The sequence below is a fragment of the Equus przewalskii genome, chromosome 22, assembly GCF_037783145.1.
Source record: "Equus przewalskii isolate Varuska chromosome 22, EquPr2, whole genome shotgun sequence".
In the NCBI taxonomy this organism is placed as follows: domain Eukaryota; kingdom Metazoa; phylum Chordata; class Mammalia; order Perissodactyla; family Equidae; genus Equus; species Equus przewalskii.
Genome location: NC_091852.1, coordinates 19,686,526 through 19,695,753, shown reverse-complemented (window position 1 = coordinate 19,695,753; position 9,228 = coordinate 19,686,526).

Below are 9,228 nucleotides of genomic sequence, written 5' to 3'. Positions count from 1 at the left end.
TGTGCAGCAGTGAATGCTGGCTGTTGGCTGGAGGCGCAGTTCTCCTCCACTTCGACTTTCCCATGTGGTTTCTCTGTGAGTTGGTTTGGACTTCCTCACAGCATAGCTGCTGAGCTCTAAAGCAAGGGTTCCTAGAGAGGGAGCCAGGAGGAAACCAAGTCTCCTTTTGTGACCTGGTCTTGCAAGTCATGCATCATTATTTCCACCACATTCTCTTCATCGAAGCAGTCATAAGTCCCAGTGAGGTTCGAGGGGAGACTAAATGGAATCTGCCTTGTGATGGAGAGAGGCAAGGTTCTGGAAGAATGTGGGACTGGAAATTTTGCTGTGACCATTTTTGGAAAATGTAAGTTGCCACATTTGCATCCAGGTTGCTAAGGGAGTATACCAAGGTGCTTCCAAGACTCTGGATGATTCTACTTTGAAACAGAGAAAGGGTGATGGTGTCGGGAGGGAGTGATGGCTGGCCCCGTTGCAATAAACAAGAGTAGATGCTTGGTCTCGTTTCCCTGCGAGATCCCTGAGAGAGAGTCCAAGAAAAAAGAAGGCCAAAGGAACAAGCCTAAGTAAAAAATGGTCACCTGGTGTGTTGAAACGCCCTGCCCCATGACAGAGAACTTAAGTTTAAATGGTTGCATCTTCTGACAAACTTGAAGGACCAAGTCTGCGTCATTCTAAGATGTGCTCACAGTGCCTCACACATAGAGCTCCAGCAATGTGTGTGGACAAGAGGACCATGGAGAGGACTGGGTGTTGGCGAAGATCTGAGAATAAAGATTGTATCCCTAGCTTGACCGGTAGGATTACATTCCGAGCGTCCTAAGCGAGGGCTTGCGCTGCCAACATGTTGACATTCCACAGGTAGCATGAGGATTGCAGGCCTCTGGGGAGCTCTATGAAGAGGACCCCTGAGGTTTGTATGTGTTTTTTGGCCCAATTCTTCATTTATCCCATTTCCTCAGGAAGGGGCCTGAAGGTTGCCGATGACTCCATTAGAAATTCCGTTCCTGCTGAGAGGGAACATGGTTAATTGCGTAGATTCACAGACTCTGAGTGAACTTATCGAGTGATTATTAAGTACCAGATGTTGCCTGTGGGTAAGACCGTCTTACTGACTCCAGAGCCTGAACAGTGCTCTAGAGTCTGATGGGGAACTGCTAACAAAGGAAGGAAGAACCAGAGTCAAGCAGGGTTGGGCAGAGGTGGGCTGAGGAAGAGGGAGGGGAGGAGACTGAGGCTAAAGCTTCTACTCTCTTCCTTTTACTGCGACTTCTGGGCTACCCTTTAGTGAAGAGTTCACACAGAAGTGCCTTTCTGGGTTCTTGACCCTGACTTGCAGGTAACTTTCTGCTGATGCCTTTGAAGGCCTAAAAGTAGATGACAGTGACTGGCCAGGGAGGGGTCCTGCTCTTCTGGAGACTCCTCTTTCCCTTTAACAACATCTCTTCCTCCTTGATCCTGCTGAAGCCATGAGGGGCTGGAGGGAGGAAATTGCATACCTGAGGAAGAGAGTCTCAAATCGCTCAGGGCCCTTGGCACGGTTTGGAGCATTCCCCAAGCTTCTTCCAGCCGTTCTCCTTGGTCAGGCCTCTTGCCTCAGTCCTTGGATCAGACACCTTTTTGCTCACACCTGCTCTTTCATGCCCAGACCCAGGTTGAATATGCTTCCCACAGACCATGCACGCATCTGCAGGCAATGATAGAATCATTGACATGGGGGTTTTGGAAGGGAAATATGAGGAAGTAGTGGGGAATCCTTAGGCTTAGAACATTCCAGGGAGTGGGGCTCAGACCACCAGTGATATGCTCATGGAAACTTCCTCCATAAAACATTTGTTAAGTAGCAAGATCTTTTCATTGTCTTATGTCAGCTGAAGAGCAACTTCTCCAGTGTCCTAGATTATTTCTCTGTGTGTCTCTCTCTGTCTCCCCTCGGCTCTCCTTTCTTAACCCAAAGGAAAGGATCTCCAGCAACCCCGGAGTCCCACTTTCTCTTTCAATATAACTAGTCCTTCTTAGGAGTTCAACCACTTCCAAAAGCACTGTTCTCTCTTGCTTTAGGTATTATCTTAAATATCGCCTCCTCCAGGAAGCCTTCCAAGGCTGGGTTAGGTGGCCCCCCATGAGCTCCCACAGCAACTTTGCTTCCCCTCTAACAAATCATTTATTACATTGTTAAAAATGCTGATTATTGCCCTTTGAACAGTCTTTCTCCTCCACAAGGCTCTAAGCTCTCTGAGAAAGGAACTGTTTCTTTTTCTTCCATTTTAGCTTCAGCACTGGGCACATGGAAGGATTCAATAAAATGTGTCATAACAGGAAAAGATACATTAATTCATTTTCTTCCCTTTAGACTTTCCAGGGACAAAAGAGAATGAGGAGAAAAGCTGGAGAACTTGCATAAGGAAATGACACCCTGATGTACTTTGTTTCTAACAATTGCATCAGTATTGGGACTATGATGTTGTAGGGAGATATAGTTAAATTGAGGCAGAGTTCAAGATTTGAGACACCAAGGTCTGAGAACAGAGGGTGGCTCATCCTTAAATGGTAAACAGCCATTCTGAGTGTCGTGTCAGGGAACAACCAGTTGCACAGTAAGGACAGGAACTAAGAGGACTGGTCTTAAATTGAGGGAAAAAGGCTTAGATTTTTAGCTTAAATGTTGAGTGCTGAGGTTCCTAGATATGCATTCTTAGAGAAAATGTTTTGTAGTTTGTCTTTTTTTCAAAAGAAGAGAATTTTGATTGTTGTCAAAATAATGCATGCAGATAATTTTAAAGTCAAACATTTTTGTTAAAAAGCTATAACAGGGGCCGGCCCGGTGGGATTAAGTGCACACATTCCGCTTAGGTGGCCCAGGGTTCGCCGGTTCAGATCCAGGGCATGGACATGGCCCTGCTTGGCAAAAGCCATGCTGTGGTAGGTGTCCTACATATAAAGCGGAGGAAGATGGACATGGATGTGAGCTCAGGCCCAGTCTTCCTCAGCAAAAAGAGGAGGATTGGCAGCAGAGGTTAGCTCAGGGCTGATCTTCCTCAAAAAATAAAAAAAGAGAAAGAAAGTAAAAAGCTATAACAAAATGCAGCAGCTCTAGCCCCATCTGTCCCCATTCCCCAATTCCGCTCTCTGAAGCAATCACTTTCAAACCCATTTAGCTATTTTTTTCTGATCTTTTTACTCCTCCTCCCCTTTCCTACGTAGTGTGCTTCTGTTGCTATTTCTTAATTTGTCTATTTTTGACACTGTCTGGTGACATTGTTCTTGAAGATGTGCCTCTCTTAACCACATCCCTACACACAGTCCCTCCCACCATCTTCTCAGTAGAGTTATTTTATCAGTGAAGATAAGGTTCAGTTGCATATAACAGAAAACTCAAAATGACAGTGATTTACAAAGAATTTTCTTCTCTTTTGAGTAAAAGAATCTGGGAAGTAGGCCTTCCAGGGCTGGTATGGTGGATCTAGCATCCTTCCAGTCAAGTATGGCAGCTTCGACATCCTTCCTAGGATCTTCCACCTTCCATCTTCCGTCTTCCATCTTCCAGGCCATTCTTGGAGGTCCAGCGTTTATGCCTGAATTCTCCAGGGACAAAGAAGAAGGAGGAAGGGGCCATCTCCATAGATTTGCCTATTCTGGATATTTCAAATAAATAGAATAATACAATATGTGGTCCTCTGTCACTGGCTTTTTTTACTTAGCATAACATTTGTAAGGATCATTCATGTCGTAGCATGTATCAGTACTTCATTCCTTTGTATTACTGAATAATATTCCATTGGATGGATACACCAAATTTTATTTATATATTCATCAGTTGATGGAGATTTGGGTTGTTTCCACTTCTTGGCTATTATGAATAATGCTGCTATTAACATTTGTATACAAGTTTTTGAGTGGACATACGTTTTGATTTCCCTTGGGTATATACCTGGGAGTGGAATTGCTGGGTTATATAACTCTATGTTAAACCTTTTGAGGAACGGCTAGACTGTTTCCGAAGGCAGCTGCACTATTTGACAATCTCATCAGCAGTGTATGAGGGTTCCAATTTCTCCGTATCCTTGCCAACACTTATTATGATCTATCTTTTTTATTCTAGCCATCCTAGTGGATGGGAAGTGCTATCTCGTGGTTTTGATTGGCCTTTGCCTAATGATTAATGATGTTGAGCATCTTTTTATAGGTTTATTGGCCATTTTTATATCTTCTTTGGAGAAATGTCTATTCAGATTGTTTGCTCATTTTTTAAATTGGGTTATTTGTCTTTTTATTGTTGAGTTGTAAAAGTTCTTTATATATTTTATATACAAGTTCCTTACCAAATACATGATTTGCAAATATTTTCTCCCATTCAGTGGTTGTCTTTTCAGTTTCTTGTTGGTATCCTTTGAAGCATAAAAGTTTTAAATTTTGATAACGTCCAGCTGATCTATTTTCTTTTGTTGCTTGTGTTTTGGTGTCCTCTATCGATTTTTCAGGTATTTTTGAGAGTTTTGTGTGTGTGTGTGTGTGGTTACTCTAGGAATTATATTACACATCTTTAACTTAGAACAATCTACTTCCGGTTGATACTGACTTAATTCTGCTAAAATATAGCAACTTTGCTTGAATATAGCTCCAACTCTCCCCTTTGTGCTATCACTGTCATATATATTACATCCTTATATGTTATAAACCCAAAAGTACAGCTATTTTTTGTTGGATGAAAAGGTAAATTTAAATTCAGGTCAAAATAACACGAAGGATGGGCGGTGCGGGAAGAGCTACTCCCTGCAATCGTGGTGAGGTCTTTTTCGAGTCCTGGAGCAGCATAGAAAGACTGTAACTTTCAACATTCACAGGAAAAAAAATGGGTGGCATTGACAGTAATATTAAAATCACAGAAATGCAAACATAGCAAACAAACCAGCAGAGGGAGAAAGAAAGGGAAAATGTAGAAAACTTTTATCAACACATCAGTCAGGAATAGATGGAAAAATAGGCAAAGGAAAGGATGCCAAAGAGAAAATATGTAATGTTATGGTAGAAATACGTCAAAATGAACCAGCAAGTATAATAAAATTAAATGTATTAAATTTACCTATCAAAGAAAGAGATAATCAGATTGAATCTTCAAAGCATAACTATACTTACAACAGACAACATCTAAAACAACTCCACATAGGAAAGTTGAAAATAAAGGCATGGAAGAATATCACAAGCAGATAACCAACCAAAAGAAAGCTCCTTATGGCAGAGAAACTTAAAAAACAAAACATTAATAAGGACTCTACTTAACAACTGAACTACACAATACGAAACTGACAGAATCACAGGAAGATACAAACAAATCCACACACACAGGGAAAGATTTTAACATACCCATAATAGAAGTGTATTTTTTAAAAAACAAACAATAAAAGTAATTGAAAAGATTTAACAATCAGATGAACAAGTGAACTTGACTTGGCTGTTCTTTTGAGATGACAGGAGATATTTACAAAAGACTGCCCACCACCACTTTCAAAGGAAGTCACAGCACGTTTCTAAGAACTGATATTTCAGCTCAGACAACACTTTACTAATCATGATGAAATTAAATTGGGAAGATACTTTAAGATCACGCATGTTTTATAAACTTTAAAAATGATTTCTCAAATAACTTACGAGTTTAAGAGGAAATCACTGGGAATTGCATAATTTTTAAAACTAAGTGACTACGAAAGTAGTATTTATAAACTTATTGCCTTGAAAGCAACATATACAGTCAAATTTATTATTTTTAAAAAACAAAACAAAGCTTGAAGATAAATGAGTTAAGTATCCAATCCAAGAAGCCAGAAAAAGAACGAGAGTAACCTAAAGTAACCAAATGAAAGGAAATAATAAAGAAAGAATTACATATTAATAAAATAGAAAACAAGAATCAACAGAGAAAATCAGCCATAACAAAAAGCGGTACTTTGACAAAACATACGAAACAAAGTGCCAGCCTGACTGATCAAGAAAGAATAGAAAAGACACAAATATAAACTATTAGGATCAAAATAGTGAAAATAATTACTTACACAATTGAGATTTTAAAAACAAAAAGAAAATGCTATTAACAACTTCATGCCAATAAATTGATGTGACAGACTACCAGCTGCCCGAATTCGTTCTTCTCTTCTTCCTCAATAATGGAACCTCTGATTTTTAATTGGATGCATGGCCTCCTGGAATAAAAAAGACACTTACTAGCATTCCTTGCAATTAGGAAGGAATGGCTTCCCAGGAGAGGCTCATTGGCTATGTTCTGATCAACAAAATAGAATACATATCGTGTGGCAACTTTTGGGAAATGCTAGAAAGTCAGCTTTCACTTGCTTTTGCTCCCTCTTCATTCCTTCCCCTAAGCAGCTGGCTGGAATATGGTCATGATGTCTGGATCTGAGGTGGATATATTATACCAGGAGGCAGGAGTCATGTGCAGAAAATAGCAGAACAGCAAGATAAAACAAGCCTACATCCCTGGAAATTTTGTGATGATATCTACCAATTCCGTACAAGCTGCCTGTGGAATTCCTTTATATCCCCGAGAAACAAACTTGTAGCTTGTCGAGTCCATGGTATTTTGCATTTTCTCTCAGCCATCAGGAGCATTGATGATGTAGTACTTAAACTATTGATTATAGGATTTTTTTGGTCAAGCTTCTGACACCCATTTTGAGAAGTTTCTTAATATGTGATGGGCAATTCTTTTACATGAATTTCAGTTACAAAATATAACACAATGTCATCTAATCCTTTCTTACATCTCATAAAGCACAACTCTGCAAGGAAATACCTATCTAATCAAGGTCATTTCTCCAACAATGAAAATTTCTTTCACTAATATCAATTTTCTACTCAACTGATGTGTTTCAGCATCTTTCTAGATACATGATAACTTCTTATTTCCATGTTGAAGTATAGCGTAATCTTTTTGAAGATCGCTTAACTCAACACATGCACACAACAGGGCAGACTGCTCGACGAAAGTGATGATAATGTGAACAGCCATGACCAAGGTTGGCTTTGTAAAGGCAAGAATGACTATGTCCTGACTGCTGGCTGGTGAAAAGTCATTACACAATGTCATAGACTGTTATATCTATGCAGCCTAGTTTCAAAGATAATAAAATGTGTCTTAGAATCAAAGACATGTAATAATTATTTTTTTTAATTTTGTGAGTTTATAATAGTTTACATCATTGTGAAATTTCAGTTGTACATTATTTCTTGTCCATCACCATATACGTGCTCCCCTTCACCCCCTGTGCCCACCCCCTCACCCCCTTTCCCTCATAACCACTGAACTGTTTTCTTTGTCCATGTGCTTGTTTATATTCCACATACGAGTGAAATCATCCAATGTTTGTCTTTCTCAGTCTGGTTATTTCGCTAAGCATAATTCCCTCCAGGTCCATCCATGTTGTTGCAAATGGGATGAAGTTGTCTTTTTTTCTGGCTGAGTGGTATTCCATATAATAAATTTGGTATCCAATAGGGAAAATCCTTCCATCTTGCTGGTTACTGCTTTAAGCCACTAAATTTTGGGGATGATTTCTCATACAGCAAATGCTTAGTGAAACAATCATTTATAAAAATACCATAACCAGGAAATGCATCTGTTTCTAAAATCATACAAATCCCTCATTAAATAAAAAGTTAGGGGCCAGCCCCCTGGCCAAGTGGTTAAGTTCATGTGCTCCACTTTGGTGGCTGGAATTTTCACCAGTTCGGATCCTGGGTGTGGACATGGCACCGCTCATCAAGCCATGTTGAGGTGGCGTCCCCTGTGGCACAATCAGAGGGACTTAAGCCAGAATATACAACTATGTACTGGGCGGCTTTGGGGAGAAGGAAAAGGAAAAGAAGGGAAAAAAAGATTGGCAACATGTTAGCTCAGGTGACAATCTTTAAGAAAAATAAACAATAATAAAATAAAAAGTTACACATCTGTACAGCATCAATTCTTGGCCATGTATTTATCTGTGCTTATGATAAAAGGAGAAATTAGCTCTTAGCCATTGCCTTTATTGAAATGTCAACTTGTTCTTTCTGTAAATAACCAAGTATGTTGGGAAAGCTGAAAGTCACCCAGGTTTAGGCCAGGGGGAAAGACAAGTGAGCTCAGATAAACCGCGAATCACATTGTGGCCGAGAACTCAGACCGATATTTATGAGCAGTTATATAGCAAAGGTTCTGTCATTTCAAAATACATGCTTTTAGTGATGAGTAATAAACCTTTTCAGGATCGAAAGGGTTCTTCCTGCTGTCAGCTTCGTTCCAGTCGCCGTTCTCTCCTCCAGTGGAATAAACTGTCAGAATATTGTTTGCACAACCTAATAAAGGAGTACTGTTTTGCTATTGATAGTCATTGAAGTTGGATGATGGGCACATGGGGTCCATTGTTCAATTTTCTCTACTTTGTAGTATGCTTGAAAATTTTTAAAATAAAACTTTTCTTTAAAAAGCTGCCACTTTAAACAAAGTTCGGAACAATGATTAATATTCAATGAGTATTCTCCATATCGGTGTTTAATAATTAGACACTCATAATGTACATTACTCCCTAAGAAATATCTAGGCCACTTCTGCCAGAAGCAGACGCTGAAATATTTGTGGATGTAATGATATGGTGTCTGGGGTTTGCTCTGAAGCACTCCGGTGGGCAAGGGAGTAGAGAGTGTGAATGTGGCAAGATTGACCATGGGTTGGTGTTGGTTGAAACTGAGTGATGGGTACCTGGGCCTCTCTACTTTTGTGGATGTCAGAAATTTTTCATAATAAAAAAATTTTAAAAAATATATGTCTATCATCCAGCAATTCCACTTCTAGGAATATACTCCTAAAGAATTGAAAGCAGAGGCTTGAACAGATATTTGTATACTCTTGTTCACAGCAGCATTTTTCACAACAGTCCAAAAGAGGAGGCCACTCTGAGACCAGCCCGGTGGGCTAATCTTTGTCAAAAAAAAAAAAAAAAAAGAAGCAGCAACTCAAATGTCCAATGATGGATGAATGGATAAACAAAACGTATTGTATACATATAATGGAATATTATTTAGCCTTAAAAAGGATGGAAATTCTGACACTTGCTACATGGATGAACCTTGAAGACGTCATGCTGAGTGAAATAAGTAAGGACAAATTGTATGATTCTACTTTCGTAAAGTACCGACAGCAGTCAAATTCATACAGATGGAAAGTAGAATGGTCGT